General features: G+C 40.4%; 1 protein-coding gene across 9 annotated transcripts in view; it reads left to right on the top strand.

Annotated features, from left to right (window-relative positions):
- APBB2 (amyloid beta precursor protein binding family B member 2) overlaps positions 1–17,477 on the top strand; it is a 382,316-nt gene that overhangs the window by 162,427 nt on the left and 202,412 nt on the right. The window contains exon 1 of one of the 9 annotated variants that reach the window (XM_049631936.1): positions 1,439–2,110. The exons of the other annotated variants lie outside the window; for them this stretch is intronic. The gene's annotated coding sequence lies outside the window, so the exon portion shown is untranslated. Of the gene's footprint in view, positions 1–1,438; positions 2,111–17,477 lie in introns of those variants that run through there. 9 annotated transcript variants of the gene reach the window in all.

Here is a 17,477-nt window from a genome sequence, read left to right as displayed (position 1 = left end):
AAGGATTATAAGTCATAGCATCCTCCAATTATAAAGAGAAATTTTAGACAGCATCTAGTAAAATTACAGTTTTTTTCATAACCTTGGAACCTAAGACCTAAAACAATTTCAGTCATTCATTTCAAAAAATTAAAATGTGTGTGGTTAACCTATACATCTTCTGCTTCGTTAATGAAAGATTATTCCAAAGGAACAACGAAACATCGTGTAACCCCAAGGGCCTTCAAAATAAGTCTTCGGAAGCCATCGATTCTGACTGCCTCATTTTGCAGCTAGGAAACGAAGTCCCAGAGAGGACAAAGGTTATTTCTTTGTGGTAAACCAGAAAGATGGCTCTTGGGCAGGTAGGGGCAGGACCACAAAACCTGCTAGATGCATTAACACCTTCAGTACTATCCACTGGAATTTTTTTAAATTTATTTTTTTTTGAGAGAGATAGAGAGCAAGTGGGGGAGGAGCAGATAGAGAGGGGGACAGAATCCCAAGCAGGCTCTGTGCTGGGAGCACAGAGCCCGATGTGGGGCTCAATATCATGAACTGTGAGATCATGGCCTGAGCCGAAGTCAAGAGTCAGATGCTTAGCCGACTGAGCCACTCAGGCGCCCCATGTCCACTGGAATTCTTGATGACAATGTCTTGGGTGTGATCAGTGTTTGGGCTCATCCTTCAGATATGGTGAAGGTTCGATAGGCACTGATGGGACATCAGTAGGTTCAGTAGAAGGGTGGGGAGCCCAGTCTGGTGCCCCTTTGGGGGTCAGGTGGTAGAGGAAGGGCTTATGTGTGCAGAGATTAGAGGCAAGTTGGAGTTAGTACATGGAGGGTCTTGAGAGCCTATGGATGGAATGGGGATTTTACTTGGTAGCCAGTGGAGAACTCTTAAAATAGTCATGCTGATGCTGCTGATAGCTAATACTTCCATAGCACTGACTATACCACCACCATTCTGAGTGTTTCATACACACACCTGATTCCTGCAGCAAGCCTTTGATGTAGGTACTCTCATCTCCATTTTACAATTGAGGAAACTGAGGCATAGAGGTTAAGTGACTTACCCAAAGACACCCATAGGAGGTGATGGAGACAGAATTCAGACCCAAGTGGTTTGCCCCTATGGTCTCACTTTTAATGGCCTGGAGCCGTAGGTATGGTGGTGATAAAGGTGGCAGATTCTCTTGGGAAGACAAATCTGTAGAAGTGTGCAGGGGGCTGCAGTGAGGGCAGACCAGCCATCAAGAGGTGGACTACAGGCTTACCAGAGAGTTCATAGAACCCTGGCTTAGGTTCTATAATGGCAGTGAAGGGATGAGAATTCAGATGCCTGTAGCTCCTAAGCATGGATCTCTGGTGCCAGACCCCAAGTGGATATGGGGGCCAGGGTGGGACAGCATGGCTGAGATCTTGCTTGGAGGTCTGCCTCACTGAACCAGGGGGCTTGAGGAAGAGACTTCATGGCGGGGGGGGGGACGATTTTTTTTTTTCCCCAGCCATGTTTTCTCACTGTGAGCAAGTAGTGCAGTGGTTCTTAACTTGAGAAAACCATCTGGAAAAAAGATCCACGTCAGTGTGCCCTAACATATTTCTGAGTTTATGGACCCTCTCGAGCTCCTCTGTCATTGTGATGCGGGACCCAGAGGAGGTCTAAACAGTTTTTTTTTTAAGGCCATCTTAAGACAATTCTAAGGTGGCTTATCCTCTTCCCAGTTTAAGAATAGTGGGTGTGAGGGCAGGCACGGTGGTGGGTGTGGCCTGCATTCGGGGCCTCCTTTGTTTCGGCTTCCCTGGCAGTGTTTCTTGCCTTCCGCTTTCCTCACTGACCAGGAGAGCCAAGGAGAGCCGACGGTGGCTAGAGATAGAGGAGGACCGCGGTGTGCGTGTGTGAGTGGACATCCTGTGTTGAGAGGAACGCGCTGTTCCTGGTGGCGGCCTTGCGGGGCAGGGCGGGGCCAGTTTCTTCCCTCCGGCTGCCTTTCTGGAAAGAGTGTTCCTGGTCGGCCCGTTCCTGGTCTTCTCTGAGGCCTCTGTAACTGTAAGCCCCCTGGCCGAAGGGCTGAGAAGGAACAGCAGGTTGTTCCAAGATCAGTAGCTGACACTCTTGTGGAAAAAAATCCGTAAGTGGACGAGAGACCAACACAGAGATGCCACTTTGGGTTTTGTTTCATTATCATCCACAGCCTGGGACATTTTCTTCTTTCCCTCTCTCCTTCCTTTCATCATTTCTTTGCCTTCCCTCCCTCCTTTTTCTTCCTATCAGAGGAGGTGGAAATTGTGCCAGATCGTTAAATGTGACTGCACCTATTTTTATCTTTGAGTATGGTTCGCCATCTTGATTTCTCCGGGAAAGGTAAAGCAGTCGCATCAGCACTGGCCGTGTGTGGAATTTATGCAACCCTATTCTCCTGGCTGTGGCTTTGTGATGAAGATGGGGAGCCAGAGGCTGGGCTGTCCCCTCGAGCCCCTTATAAAACGATGGAGAGACAATATCCACATGTGGGTTCGAATTCCGGTTCAAGTCACCAGCAGAGTGTCCATGCCCTCAAGTTCTGGAATCCCTCATCTGTAACACGGGGATCATAGTACTTACTTCACAACCATGTGTGACTCACACATGAGACCACACGTCCGAAAGAAACTGAGCACTCCTCCTATCTCCCGGTGTTCTCATCTAATTGAAAGTTTCCGGACTGTACCTTAGGATGATCCCGGAAATGCTAGAGGAAGAAGGCAGAATCTAAGTTATTGTCATAACCTGCTTTATGTATGTTTATTCCATTTCTGCCTGGTAACAACGTGAAGTGAATATTTTTATTTTCAAGATGAGAGAACTGAAGTTCAGAGAGGTTGTAAACAAAGTACTTCACCACCTGCTACATGTGTGACCTCAGGCACTTACTTAGTATCTCGCTGTCTGTTACTTCATCTATAAAATGGAGATAATGATAGCTCCCTACTCACACTGTGGTTACAAGAATTGAAACGGTTAATATGTATGAAGTCTTAAGACAATGCCTGGTAAACAACAAATGAAATTGTTTTCATTAAGACAATTGCCAAATGTCTCTATGCCACTATAGTGAAATCAGGATTGATTCCTATGCATTATGTGTTGAAAGGAGATTTAATGGTAATTTTTGGAAACATAGAATGGATTTGATTTTCATGAAGAGGAATTGGGGAAGTGATATGAGAAGAGTCAGGCAAAGTCCAAAGGAGAGAGGAGAAAGGATTTCAAGAATGCAGGGAGAACAGAAGAGGTCCAGAGGTAATTAGGAGGGAGGTCAAAAAGGAAGTTCAGTGGTGCTTTTGTGATGTTGGTGAAGAGAAGCCATTTCCTTTTTTTTTTTTTTAATTTTTTTTTTTAACGTTTATTTATTTTTTGAGACAGAGAGAGAGCATGAATGGGGGAGGGGCAGAGAGAGAGGGAGACACAGAATCGGAAGCAGGCTCCAGGCTCTGAGCCGTCAGCCCAGAGCCCGATGCGGGGCTCGAACTCACCGACCGCGAGATCGTGACCTGAGCTGAAGTCGGACGCTTAACCGACTGAGCCACCCAGGCGCCCCGAGAAGCCATTTCCTAATTGCTTGCTTATGACTCTCACCTTCTGGAACCAGTGGGTGAGGGATTGATAATCTCCACAGATGGGATCTTTGGAGTCTCTGCTTTACCAGTCCCATCCCTCTTTCTACTTCCAGGGAGAGGCAGTGGAGTAGAATACAAACCTAAGGATTCTAGAATCAGCAGACCAGATTTAGAGCCTGGGCCCTGCTGCTTCTGAGCCATCTGATGTTTTGCAGGTTTCTCAGCCTTGCCTTACGTCCGTGTCTGTGTAAAATGAGAAAAATGGTGTCTATCTCTTAGGGCTTGTCAGACCTGAGAGAAACTGAGCACACTGTTTATGTTTATTTAGCCCAGAAGAAGCCTTCAACAATAGTTACTATTACCCAGGGCTTAATATTATCTGCTAGGCTTTGGTTAAAAACTCAGGTTCAGTAGGCATTATGTCATTTTTTTTTTTTTAATTTTTTTTCAACGTTTTTTATTTATTTTTGGGACAGAGAGAGACAGAGCATGAACGGGGGAGGGGCAGAGAGAGAGGGAGACACAGAATCGGAAACAGGCTCCAGGCTCCGAGCCATCGGCCCAGAGCCTGACGCGGGGCTCGAACTCACGGACCGCGAGATCGTGACCTGGCTGAAGTCGGACGCTTAACCGACTGCGCCACCCAGGCGCCCCGGCATTATGTCATTTTTGGTGACATTTGGGGGCAATGCCCTTTCTTGGATGAATCCCAGCCAAGACCATAAAAGACTCCTGGCTCCTATCATTGTCTCAGTTAAGAATGTGGCATGGAGGGGGTGCCTGGGTGGCTCAGTCGGTTAAGCGGCCGACTTCAGCTCAGGTCATGATCTCACGATCCGTGAGTTCGAGCCCCGCGTCGGGCTCTGTGCTGACAGCTCAGAGCCTGGAGCCTGTTTCGGATTCTGTGTCTCCCTCTCTCTGACCCTCCCCCGTTCATGCTCTGTCTCTCTCTGTCTCAAAAATAAATAAACGCTAAAAAAAAAAAAAAAAATTAAAAAAAAAAAAAGAATCTGGCATGGGGGGGGGTGCCTGGGTGGCTCAGTTGAGTGTCCGACTCTTGATTTTTGGCTCAGGTCTTGATCTCACGGTTCGTGGGTTTGAGCCCTGTGTGACACAGCACTGTCAGGCTCTGTGCTGACAGTGCAGAACGTGCTTGGGATTCTCTCTCTCCCTCTCTCTCTGCCCCTCTCCCGCTTGCATGCATGTGCTCTCTCTCTCTCAAAATAAATAAGTAAACATTAAAAAAAAAAAAGAATCTGGCATAGAATTTTGAGTTGTTTTGAAGTATACTTAAAAAAAACTATTTATTTAGAAAGAGAGAGAGTGCACAAGCGGGGGGGGGGGTGGTTTGCAGAGAGTGAGGGAGAGAGAGAATCCCAAGCAGGCTCTGCGCTGCCAGTGCAAAGCCCAGTGTGGAGCTCAAACCCACGGACCTGTGAGATCATGACCTGAGCCGAGATCAGGAGTTAGGTGTTTATCTGACTGAGCCACCCAGGAGCCCCAGGGTATGCTTTTATCTGCTTCTCCTTCTCCTCAAGAAAGTGTCTTAGAGCTTAAAGAACAGACGTGGACATAGTCATCTTCTGTTGGGTTCCGAGTACCTGGACCCTCATTTCCCTTCCCTCCGATTTTTAACGTACAACAGTACTGCACAGTGGAGTTTATATCTAGCAAAGAAACAGAATTCCAGTATAAACTAACAATTTTGCACTTGCAGTCTTTGTTATACAGATTTTTCTCATTATCTCATTTATTCTTACTACCAAGATAGGACAGGGGAATGAATAATGGGTTTCTCTAAGAAAAATTAAAAAGTGACTAAGTGAAGTAGGTTCCTTGGACTCACGAATCAAGAAGTCAGATTTCATATGTCCTGACTCCCTATCCAGTGCTCTTTCAACAAGGCCATGTTACCCCTCAGCCTTTCTCTTTGCTTCTTAATGGGGCCTGCCAGGATGTTCCCTGCTGTCTAGGAGGCTTTTGCCCTAGGAGGGCCTTCCGCTTCTCAGGTAGGCTTTGCCAAATGACCTGTGTTAGCTCCGAGGGAAAACTTGAAATCCTTTCTCCAAAAACTCATGCGTTCTACTTCAAATGAAATCATTTTCCTTAGCCAATTTAACAAGATCCTTACTCTTTCGTTTCCTTTAATTATCTTTTTTTTTTTTTTTTAAAAAGGGGGAGCTGGAGAAGACCATCTGTTTTATGAGGCAGTTCATCTCTTATGTTTTCTCTAATAGATATATGAAGGCCCAGTTAAGCAAATTAAGGCTTCATCTCGTTCTTGTTTGGGATTGTTCTGTTTGGTGCTTTTACGTCACTGCCATCGGCATTTCTTGGTTGTGTATCTGGGATGTCTTGGAGTGCAGATTTTATGAAAAGATGTTATCTTTGTTCCATGAATTGCAGGCACTGTGTGCCATTTTCGATATAGTGCCAAACTATCACAACAAGGTTCTTTGCTTTTTTAATCCCTTCCTCTCCACCACAAGAAGTCCTATTAACATGTTTTCTGAGCTGCAGAGTAAAATCTTGTCAAATATAGCATGGAAGGCAGATGGGTGGTTGCTGTCTTCCTTTTCACCAACTCTAAACCTAGTCTTTCTTAGTAAAACTAAGCTTTATCACCTCTGACGCCAGAGGCTTCCTTTATGAATAGAAGTCATATGCAGTGAGGGGGTGGGAGGGATGGGGAGATGGGGTTACTCCTCCTTTCCTCCCTTCTTTCCTCCCTTCTTTCCTTCCTTCCTTCTTTCCTTCCTTCCTTCTTTCCTTCCCTCCTTTCAATGTATATTATGTACATAGAGAGTTTCATGTACAAACTTTCCTTCTTTCACATTGACAATAAATAACTCTTTGCTCTGAATATGAAAATGCTTCACTCATAAAAGAATTTACCCAAATCAGCAACACACAAAGGTTTGGAAGACATTTTTCTAAATCCTGCCACCCAGAGATTACTGCTGTTAACATTTTAGTCAACTATTCTATACATTCCTTCATGGACTATTTATTGAACATCTGCCATCTGCCAGACATTAGGAATATACTGATGAGTGAAACAGAGGTAGTCCTTGCCTTCATAGAGCTTTGCAAATAGGGGAGGGAAAGGTAATAAAACAGAGACTATGTAAATTATATATGTGTTATATGTGTGTGTGTGTGTGTGTGTGTGTATATATATATATATACACACACACACACACATACATATATGTTTCTAATTCAGATGTGTGCAGTTCTTTTATGTCTTATATAATTTGAAAATAATCTTTTACCCTCTTTTGAAATAGTATATTATATTTGAATTTTTAAAAGCATGTCTTTTTGGCATGGTTTCATTGTAAGGATATCACTCTGTTCCTTATTCTTTCTCTTTTCATAGTGAGTTTATGGGATGTAATCTTGCTAGTGTTCTGTATTTTATAAAATTTTATAGAAGTACAGAACACTAGCAAGATTACTACATCCCATACAAACATACTATTTAAAAAAAAAAGGAACAGAATAATATTCTTATGGACAATGAAAGCATGCCAAAAAAGACATGCTTTAAAAAATAATTAAAGTATACTATTTCAAAAGAGAGTAAAAGGATTATTTTCAAAATTATATAAGGCGAGAAAGAACAGCATATATCTGAATTAGAAAAATTCAGAAACGGGGTGCCTGGGTGGCTTAGTTGGTTAAGTGTCCAACTCTTGGTTTTGGCTCAGGTCATAATCTCATGGTTAGTGAGTTCAAGCCCTGCATTGGGCTCTGTGCTGATAGTGTGGAGCCTGTTTGGGATTCTCTCTCTGCTTCTCTGTATCTCCCCTGCTCGCTCGCTCTCTCTCGCTCTCTCTCTCTCTCTCTCTCTCTCTCTCAAAATAAGTAAACTTAAAAAAAAAAAAGAGTAAACCATGTATTTTAGAATATCAACCTAGAACAACCCATGTCAAGATAATCTAGTAAACATACTGCCTTAAAAAAAACCAAAACAAGAGAAAAGGTCCTTTGGGTATGTAGACAAAAAGAGAAAAACAACAGAATTAGGTTGTTCTCAGACTTTCTGACAGAAACACTTTATGCCAGAAGAAGAATGGAATAACATATTTACGGCACTCAAAGAAAAGATGTGAGCCTGTATTTTTTAAGCCTAGGAAAATTGACCTTCAAGTATAAAGAACACCAACCATTATTAACATGCAAGAAGTCATGGGAGGAAATATTGTTCCTATGAGCTCTTCCTAAGAAATATCCTGAAGAGTGAGCTTTCAACACCAAAAATAACCAGGGAAAGAGAAGATGAGCCTGTAATATCCCTAGGCAGTAGCAAGGAAGCTATCAAAGATTGGGGCCATGTCAGAAGGACTCAGGAGCCAACCTAAAGATGATCCTAGTGGTAAAAACTGGGACGATTTGAGGTTCAGAAATGAGGGTTGTGAATATGTTTAAATCCATGACCTCTCATGATATGAAAAAAAAATTATTGGTTACCATCTGAGGTTGATGGAACACCAATTTGTTAACCTTGAAAGTAGTCAGAAAAGAGTCAAGTATTTATCCTGCCTTTCTTATGTGAACTGACTACTGGATAACCATGTAGTAGATGATGGGAAGAATCTCCTAAAATTTTTCCACTCAACAAATGAAAATGAAATGAGAGAATTAAAATATTACCATTTTTTCAATCTCTGTTTATTTAATGGATCCAAACGGTGAGTGACAATGACTGCAAACGTTAGAAATCGGTGAAAACCAGATATTATGTGCTTCCTGATGAAAGAGCATCCCACCAAATGGATTGAATCTCAGTTTTTTCTCAATTTTTTCAAGCCTCTGAATCCAGCTGCCAATTTGCAGGAAATTCAGAGGAGAGTGCAACGTGTTCACTTGTATTGTGAGTATGCAGTCAGCAGAATCCATACTGTGGAAACTCCATAGCTCATCTGGCCCTGATTTTTTTTTTTTTTTTAATTTTTAAAATTGAAGTAGAGGTGACATGCAGCGTTATATTAGTTTCGGGTGTACAACATAGCAGTTTGACAGGTCTCTCTATTATGGTATGCTCACCATAAGTCTAGCTGCCATCTGTCACCATACAGAGCTATAACAGTACCATTGACTGTATTTCCTATGCTGTACCTTTCATGCCATGACTTACTCAGATCTGGGTTTTTTAATGAATAAGTTGTAAGGTAAAGAAAAAGATGGAGGGGGACATAAATTACATGTAACTTAAAAGACCTATGAAATTTTTAAAAATGGGAAAGAATTGACTATATTGACCAAGGTCATACAGTGGGGTGATGAAATAATAAAGAAAAGCAAGGAAATAATTACTGTAAGTTCAAGATAGGTTTGTTTACTTTTGGAACAATGGAAGAAGTTCATGGAGGGCCTTCTGGGGTGGCTAGAAAAGTCTTTTTTTTGATCTGGGTGGTAGTTGTAAGAGTGTTTTCTTTATAATGACTAATAAACTATTTGTTTTGTGTAATTTTCTAAATGTGTTTTATTTTACCACAAAAAGACTTTTTTTAAATTTATGAAAGAATGACACTATGCCTGCTACCTTTATTTTAACTTTTCATTATGACAATTTTCAAACATACGGAAAAGTTAAAAGTACTGTGTATGTAATGCCAGTATACTCATCACACTGTTTTATAGCTAGTTTTTTTTGTTCAATAATACTTAATAGAGATCTTTCTAGATAACTATATATAGAACATCCTCACTTTTATTTTTTTATTTTTATTTTTATTTTTTTACGTTTATTTATTTTTGAGACAGAGAGACAGAGCATGAACGGGGGAGGGTCAAAGAGAGAGGGAGACACAGAATCTGAAACAGGCTCCAGGCTCTGAGCTGTCAGCACAGAGCCTGACGCGGGGCTCGAACTCACGGACCGCGAGATCATGACCTGAGCCCAAGTCGGACGCCCAACCGACTGAGCCACCCAGGCGCCCCTCCTCACTTTTAAATAATGCATAATACTCCACCGTAGAGATGTAATTCAGTTTCCTATTGTTTTTTTGTTTCTGATTTTGTTCCTAGTAGAAATAATGCTTCTAGTATGACCTTATGACACATCCCTAAAATTTGCCATCACAGGGTACTCTGACATGCTGAGTGTACATGGTTGTGTGTTGTGTATGAACAACGGGAGAGACCAAAGATGAAGCCTGTATTGATCAAGACATTCCTGTGTAACCCAGGGAGGGCAGGGAAGAACTTGGTTCCCCACAGTGGGATCCTCACACAGCAGCATACTTGCCCTGGATTGATTGAGGTTTAATCCCAACGGCTCTCCTGTTATCTCGTTTTGACTGTTGTGGGTATAATTCATGTATCATTTATCTATTACCACAGTAATGTTGCATGATGAACCACCGCAAAATTCAGTAGCTTCAGCAATAGCCGTTGGTATCTACAGGATGGCCGAGGGATGTTCACGGTATCTGCTGGGCTCTCTCATGGTCCTGCAGTTAGCTGCAGGCCCAGCATGCAGCCCTTGGCAACACTCTTCCACGTGTTTGATGAGCAGCTGGCTTAGGCCGGTCTAAGATGGCCTCGGCCAAGAGGATTCATCTATCTTACCTAAGACTCCAGCATCCTTCCGAGAGGCCAGCGTGGATGTGTTCTCATGGCAGTAGCACAGATCTTAATCGTTTTTCAAGAGGCTGGAAGTGAGCCATGCTTTTCAAGCTCCTGTATCATTCTATTTGCCAACCTCCTAATGACCAGAGCAAGCCACACAGCTAGGCCATAGTCAGTGGGAAGGGGCTACAAAGTTAGGGGGCAGAGGGAAAGGATACAGAGAGGTGTTAATTGAGGCCATTGATGCAGTCCACCCTCCAAAGCCATCCAGCAGCATATTTTGAATTGGTACTTCTTAGAAGCATTAAATATTGCTGTTATTTCTAAACTGCAGGTGTCATGCCTTTGAAGTGTGAAAAATGGGGGTCAAATATATTTGCGGAGGAATCATAAAGCTTTTGCTTCATTTAAAAAAATATTGTTAAGAGTTATAAAGGTAATTCATAAATGGAAAAGTCTACCTTTATTCTGTTTTAAAAGTATTTCTTTTCCAATTTTGGTATTTTCCCCCCTGGGATACATTCCAGGAAACAGTTTTCTTTGCGCATATTTTTTGATAGTGTTCTTGGAATTGGTTTTAAAATCTGGCACTGAGAACACCGAATCAAGTAAGATAAAGAGCTAGAATCACAAATCAGTGTCCTTACGGGTTTTTGTGTAAGATATGGACATTAGAGATAGGATTAGTCCCTGCATCTTTATTGCTGAGAACTTTTTTTCTATTTTAAGTTATGTAAGTGGAGAATTTAGGCTTTTCCAGAACACTGATTCTTAACAGTAGATAATATAGCTCCCAGGTATGTGGATGGCAAGAAATTGTTACTAGTAATCATATCTCAAAACTTTTTTTAAAAAATCAAGTTATTTTCATTGAGTGAAATATGGTATGCCACACCTCTACTTCTCTGTGGAAATACAAAATACTAAAAATAAAATTTTGCATATGCATATACTTACTAAATACTCTTCATTATGTATGCATCACAAAACTTTACACACTTTAGTTGTTTAATGGAAACTGTGTGTATTGTATGCAGTAGGCAATTTAAAGGATTTTTCAGAGTTCGACTGTGGAGTCATCTGATGCAGCTCTTCCAAATTATAGATCTGAAAATAGAGATTAAAGTTCTTTAGGGAAAAACATTTGAAACCTTAAAGGATAATTGAATCAGTATGAATTTAGAGATAGGTCCCATCCTAGAGTGCAATGTCTACTTTAAAAGTATTTATCAACGAATCCAACCTTGTATATTTTCAGGAGGGTTAAGCGACAGTTTTTTGACAGCCCTTCCTATGCTTGGCAGGTTACAGTAATGACTTCAGTAATGGCAGAAAGAAAGTTCCCATTATAATTGTAGTTCTTCGCTCCATTCTTGGACTCCGTTTATTATTTATGAACATTTTCACAGAGGGCAGGACAGGGCAGGGAGGGAAGAAAGAAGATGTGGGCCACCAAAGTTTGCCGAACACTTACAATGGGTATGCAAAGATCCCTAGGACACCTCCCTTTCTTTCAGAAAGCTTACAGCCTTGTTGAGAAAAGAGGTCATATGTGTAAGAAAAAATAATATCTGCCAGGCACTAAGCAAAGCAGGCAGGCAACCTGGTGTATCTCATTTGATCCTCGTAGTAACTGTCAGATGGATGGTAACCACGATTTGCAGTTGAATAAGATGTGCTTCAGACCTGAAGTACTGGTTCAAGATCATATAGGACCTCAGTGTCAGAGTTAGGAAGTGGAGAGATAACTCTGGGCTGATGTTATAATTTTCACAGCTGGGGAGGCTGGAAGTGTCTACAGCGCAGCGCCCCTTAGGGACTGTGGAAGGAGGCCCCCTACTTGCATTTCTGGGTGGAGACCAGGGCACCCTGTATAACAAAGAATATTTCATTCTGCAAAGCCTATGAACACTGTACCAAATACTCAGGTAGGCAAACAGCGTGTTTATAATTGCAAGAGCCTAGAAGTTCTAAAGTATTTTTTATGGCTTTAATATACACTACATATTCTAGAAGTGGAAAGTCCTTCTAATTGTTAGATGACTTGTATTTAACATTTTTTGGAATTTTCTTAGAGTTGTTCAGCGTTTTGAAATTGCTGTTATTGACAGCAGTGCAGATCATGATTTCTGGGTTGACAACACAGCACATGCCTGGCTCAGTTTGTATTTATAGTTGTTGCACTCACAGCAATCTACCCATAGATCATGATTGCTAGTGTAGTTGGGCCTGAGATTTGCTTATTGAATTGTATCTCTCCTTTTATTTCTCCTTTTCTGGAATTCATGTGTATATATAGTTTACTTATCTATGAATTCCACTTCAAGATAGTAAAGGGACCTTACAAAATAACTTGTTATAGCAAGGGATTGTTTCTGATCAGATTACAGTGGGTTAGAGTTTTCAGGAAAGTAACTCTTTGAAGGCAATGCAGGATTTAAGTAAATGAGAGGTTCTAGAATCAATTGGGTATTAGATTGTCAAGGGTTAAAAGAACTTTATTCTAGAGGTTGGGTTGGGATTCTCCCCCTCTGTCTCTGCCCTCCACCAAATAAATAAGCATTAAAAAAAACAATCAGGTAGTTCAAAGAAAATTTTATCAAGGATGCAGTACTTAAGCTGTATCTAAATGGATGAACACAAGGAAGTTTTCATTTTTTTCTTGGAAAAAGAAATATTACCCATAACTTTAGCTTACTTAGGAATAGTTTCTCAACCTTATAGTTAAAAAGATCAGGCAGTGAGAGCAGGAAAAGATCCCAGTTTTATTCAGGGTTGCTGAAAGCTGGCTGGGACTCCCCCATTGCAGATGGTAGTTGTGTTGGGCAGTGCCCTCTCTGCCCACAGTTTTCTCATCCCTCAGACAAGGATGGTGACTTGCTCTTGCTGCTTCTGGAGTCTGCATTACCCCTTATGGTTTTCCTACCCTGCCGACCTTTTTTGAATAGTAACTAAATTAAACCCACCTCAAATTATTCAATTTGATTGTATCATCTCTTCCCTACTTGAAACCTCATAGGTACCGTGTGTAATTAAGAAAAGATAAAATATACAATAAAAATAAGGGGAAAAAGTTTTTATTCTAAATTACAAACACAGTATCACAAATAAAAAGAATAATCAGTAACACAAATAAAAAGAATAATCAGTAACACAAGTGGAACACACTAAGGGCATGATTAGTGTGAGAGATGGCATTCTTGGTCAGGGGCGTATTATATTGACAAAAATGAAGACATTGAGGTTTGGATTGTTATGACAGGAAAAGGTGAGGTATATATAAAAATTTGAATTTATTTATATCCCATGGGAAAAAAGCATATAATCTCATACTGAACCAAATACAAGTGGGTATTTAACTTATATACTTATTCATTTGTTTAATAGTGCTTCCATGATTTCTGCTTCGGGACGTTCTTCTGTGGTCCTTTTGGACATTTTTTGGGCTTTCGTGGCATTATCACAAAGCATATGAGTGTTATGGATTTTCATTAATGGGACACGTGAAAACGCTGCTGAAAGGGAAACTCTGGTTACTAGATTGTTTCACTTACATAGTTTTATGCTTTAAGACCTCAGCTGTATTGGGGCGCCTGGATGGCTCCGTTGGTTGGGCATCTGACTCTTGATCTCGGCTCAGGTTGTGATCTCACGGTTCACGAGTTCAAGCCCCACATTGGGCCCTGCACTGGCAGTGCAGAAGGAACCTGCTTGGGATTCTGTCTCTCCCTGTCTCTGCCCCTCCCCCTCTTGTGCTCACTCTCTCTCTCTCTCTCAAATAAATAAACTTAAATAAAAAAATAAAATCACAGCTGTATTCTTAACGTGGAGCTTGTAGTGGCCTACGCAGGTCTCTGTGTCTTTGAACTCAGTATGTGATTTCGTGGAAGCAGAGACACTTGTTCTGAATGCTAGCAGACCTTCCCTCGCTTTACAGCTGAGGTGACATTTCTGCCTGTCTTTGCTTTTATGGAAAAGGTAAATAATACTTTGACTAGGGCATTGTCTCAAACTCTGTCTGCATTCCCTAGATCAGTGCTTCTCCAACAGAAAAGTAATGTGAGCCATATATGTAATTCGGAATTCTCTAGTAACCACAATTCCAAAAAAAAAAAAAAAAAAGGGCAAAGGGCGCCTGGGTGGCTCAGTCGGTTAAGCATCCAAGTTCTGCTCAGGTCATGATCTCGCAGTTTGTGGTTCTGAGCCCTTCGTCGGGCTCTGTGCTGACAGCTCAGAGCCTGAAGCCTGGTTTGGATTCTGTATCTCCCTTGCGCTCTCTCTCTTTCTCTCTCTCTCTCTCTCTCTCACTCTCTCTCAAAAATAAACATACGTTTAAAAAATTTTAGTAAGTAATGAATCAGGGCAAAATTAATTTTAACAATATGTTTTATTTAATTCAGTCTATCCAAAATATCATTTCAACATGTAATCAATATTTTAAAATTACTAGTGAGATATTTTACTTTTTTTCATGCCAAGTCTTCAAAATCAGTGTGTTTTACGCTTCTAGTACCCAACCGGGATGCAGAATTTCAGTAGAAATACTCGATCTGTATTAGATTTCATAAACTATATTGTTGAAAAAGTAGATTCACCTACCCAAGAAGTTTCCTTGAAGAATCAAGTGTCACTTTCTAAGTTTAGATTTAAATTAATTATAATTAAATAAAATCAGGCATCCCTTAGATGCACTAGTCACCTTTCCAGTGTTACTAACTTCTGTTGCTTCTAGTGGCTACCATGTTGGACAGCACAGCTACAGATTATTCTTGAAACCATACTTGGGGTGCGTGGGTGGCTCAGTCAGTTAAGCAGCAGACTTCGCCTCAAGACATGATCTCACAGTCTGTGAGCTCGAGCCCCACGTCAGGCTCTTGTGCTGGCAGCACGGAGCCTGGAGCCTGCTTTGAATTCTAGGTCTCCCTCTCTCTCTCTGCCTCTCCCCCAGTCACACTCTTTCTCTCAAAAATAAATAAAAATTTAAAAAAATTAAAAGAAAACATACTTGAGTGCTTTTATATTTTTCAGGTTATTCTTTATGCAGAATTAGCCCATTCCACAAAGTCACTGGAAACCGTTGCTCGTTTAGGTTTATTCATCAAGGATATAAATGCCCAGGGAAACTCTGCATGTTTGTGTATTCCTGGGGCCAGGGAATGCCTTGCATGTGGTAGGTGTATAATGTTTACTCAGCTAAATCCTGTTTAGTCCTCAAATTGCAACTTAAATTATACTTTCTCGGGTAACTGTATCCTGATTCTCCAGTCTAATATTCTTTTTCTTATACACTGATGTGAATAATTTTGTGATTAATGTCCATCTTCCTGACTGGTCTGTCTATAAGTTCCATGAGAGTGGGGAATGGTGTTTTCATCACTGAAGTATCCCCCGCTCCTAGCATAACCCATGCACATATGGAATAAATGTTGGTCAGATAATAATAGCAGAGGACCATTTAAAATATGAAGTGATTATCTGAATGTCAGTTCATACCTTTATAGAAGTTGGAGTTTGTTTCAAGTTGGGAAGAAGGAATATTTTTTTTTTTTATTTTAAAGATTAGATGCACTGAAAAGTATGCAGATTCTTAGCGTTTGTTCAAGCCTTTTTACTCCTCTAAGTATGCCTCTTCTTAGCTTTTTCTCTGTTTATTGATATTCATTTTCTTAAAATAGCTGTCACTTCACATCTGTCTCTACTTATAACTTAAGGTGCACTGAAGACAAAAACTTAAAAAAAAAAAGAAAATTGTAAAATACTTTTCAGGAGCTGAGAAAGGCATAGGACAAAAGCAAAGGTACATAAAGGCAGCATGTTTTGCTGTTTCAGGACAATTTAAAATAAACCCACCCTTTTAATTATACCAGAGTAATGAGCCTTACACACAATATGTGGAAATATAATTAAAAATGTATTGTGGGTCAGTAGACCAAGTTGTCAGGTCATTATCTGAATCATAAAGTTGGGGGTAATGCCCATTAAAGGTTACTAGTTTGGAAAGGTTAGAGTAGACTTTAGTCTTCACAATATAAAGTTGTACAATTTGAATAATGCTTTAGAAAACCGCCAGCATTTGACTTTTTCATGAAACATCTCACAGAACTATAATGAGCATACAGAATTTTGCACGTGAGGGTAGAGCTTGGTGAGCTTCCATTATCCAGATCAAGGAACAGCGCTTAGTATCATAACGTCCCAGAGGCTGCCCTCCTGCTTCTCCCTTTTTCCTGCCCTCCAGGGTAAACCACTGTCCTGACATAGATAAGTTTTTCCTGTTTTTGTACTTTATATAAATGGAATCTTACAGTATCTTCATTTGAATTAATATAATAGATTATCATTCCAAGTGATATTCCTGATAGCAGCTCATTGAAAACAAGGTCTGTTTTCAGTTTTCCTTATTATATATCTAATTTGGTAAACTGGCAGTTTACCACTGTGTCTAGTTCTTTTTCTATTCCTTTAAGAAATTTTCTGTGTAGATGCTTGGTGTGTGTGTGTGTGTGTCTGTGTGTGTGTGTGTGTGTGTATGTGTGTATGATGTGTGTATGTATGTATGTATTTACTTGCATATATATATGTATAGGCTTTTCAGATTTTTACTCAAATGCGATTTTGCCCTGCTGTGCATGTTATTCATCTCATAGTGATATGTCTTGAGACCCTTTCATATCCGTTCATGTAGATCCACTTTGTTTTTCCTAATAGCGGCATGGTACTCTTTTGTACGGATGTATCATAATTTAATGAACCAGATGTCCACTGAAGAACAGTTAGTTACTGATCTTTTGCTTTTAGAACAAGAGTCCATGTAAGTTTATCTGTAAAATAAATTCTCAAAAATGCAGTTGCTGTACAGTGGGGTCCATGCATTTTAAATTTGCTCATATATTTCTAAATGGCCCTTCAAAAAGTTTTGCCGGATTTTAATCCCATTGGCAAGTTTTGAAAATTCCTTTTTCCAGTGTTGTTGTTTTAGGTTATGTGTTATAAAGCTTCTTAATCTTTGCAGGCCAGTAGAGGAAAACCAATGAGTCCTTGTTATTTAAATGTGCATTTTCTTTACTTTTGAGTGAGGTTAGTTATTTATGTGTTTATTGGATATTTGTGTTTCTCTGGGGACTTGTCCTGTTCTTTGCTTATTTTCCTATAGGCTTGTTTATGTTTTTCTTAATAATTTCAAGGTAATCTTTCTGTATAAATGAAATTAGCCCTTTTAGTCATAGTATTATTTTTTTTTCAGTTTTTTTTTTGTCTCTGTTGTATTTATAGTCACTTTTTATTCCCAAACAGAATGTTTAGATTATTATGTGGTGAAAT

The sequence above is a fragment of the Panthera uncia genome, chromosome B1 (genome assembly GCF_023721935.1).
Source record: "Panthera uncia isolate 11264 chromosome B1, Puncia_PCG_1.0, whole genome shotgun sequence".
NCBI classification, from domain to species: domain Eukaryota; kingdom Metazoa; phylum Chordata; class Mammalia; order Carnivora; family Felidae; genus Panthera; species Panthera uncia.
Note: the sequence above shows the minus strand (reverse complement) of the source record. Positions and strands in the feature narration are given on the sequence as shown.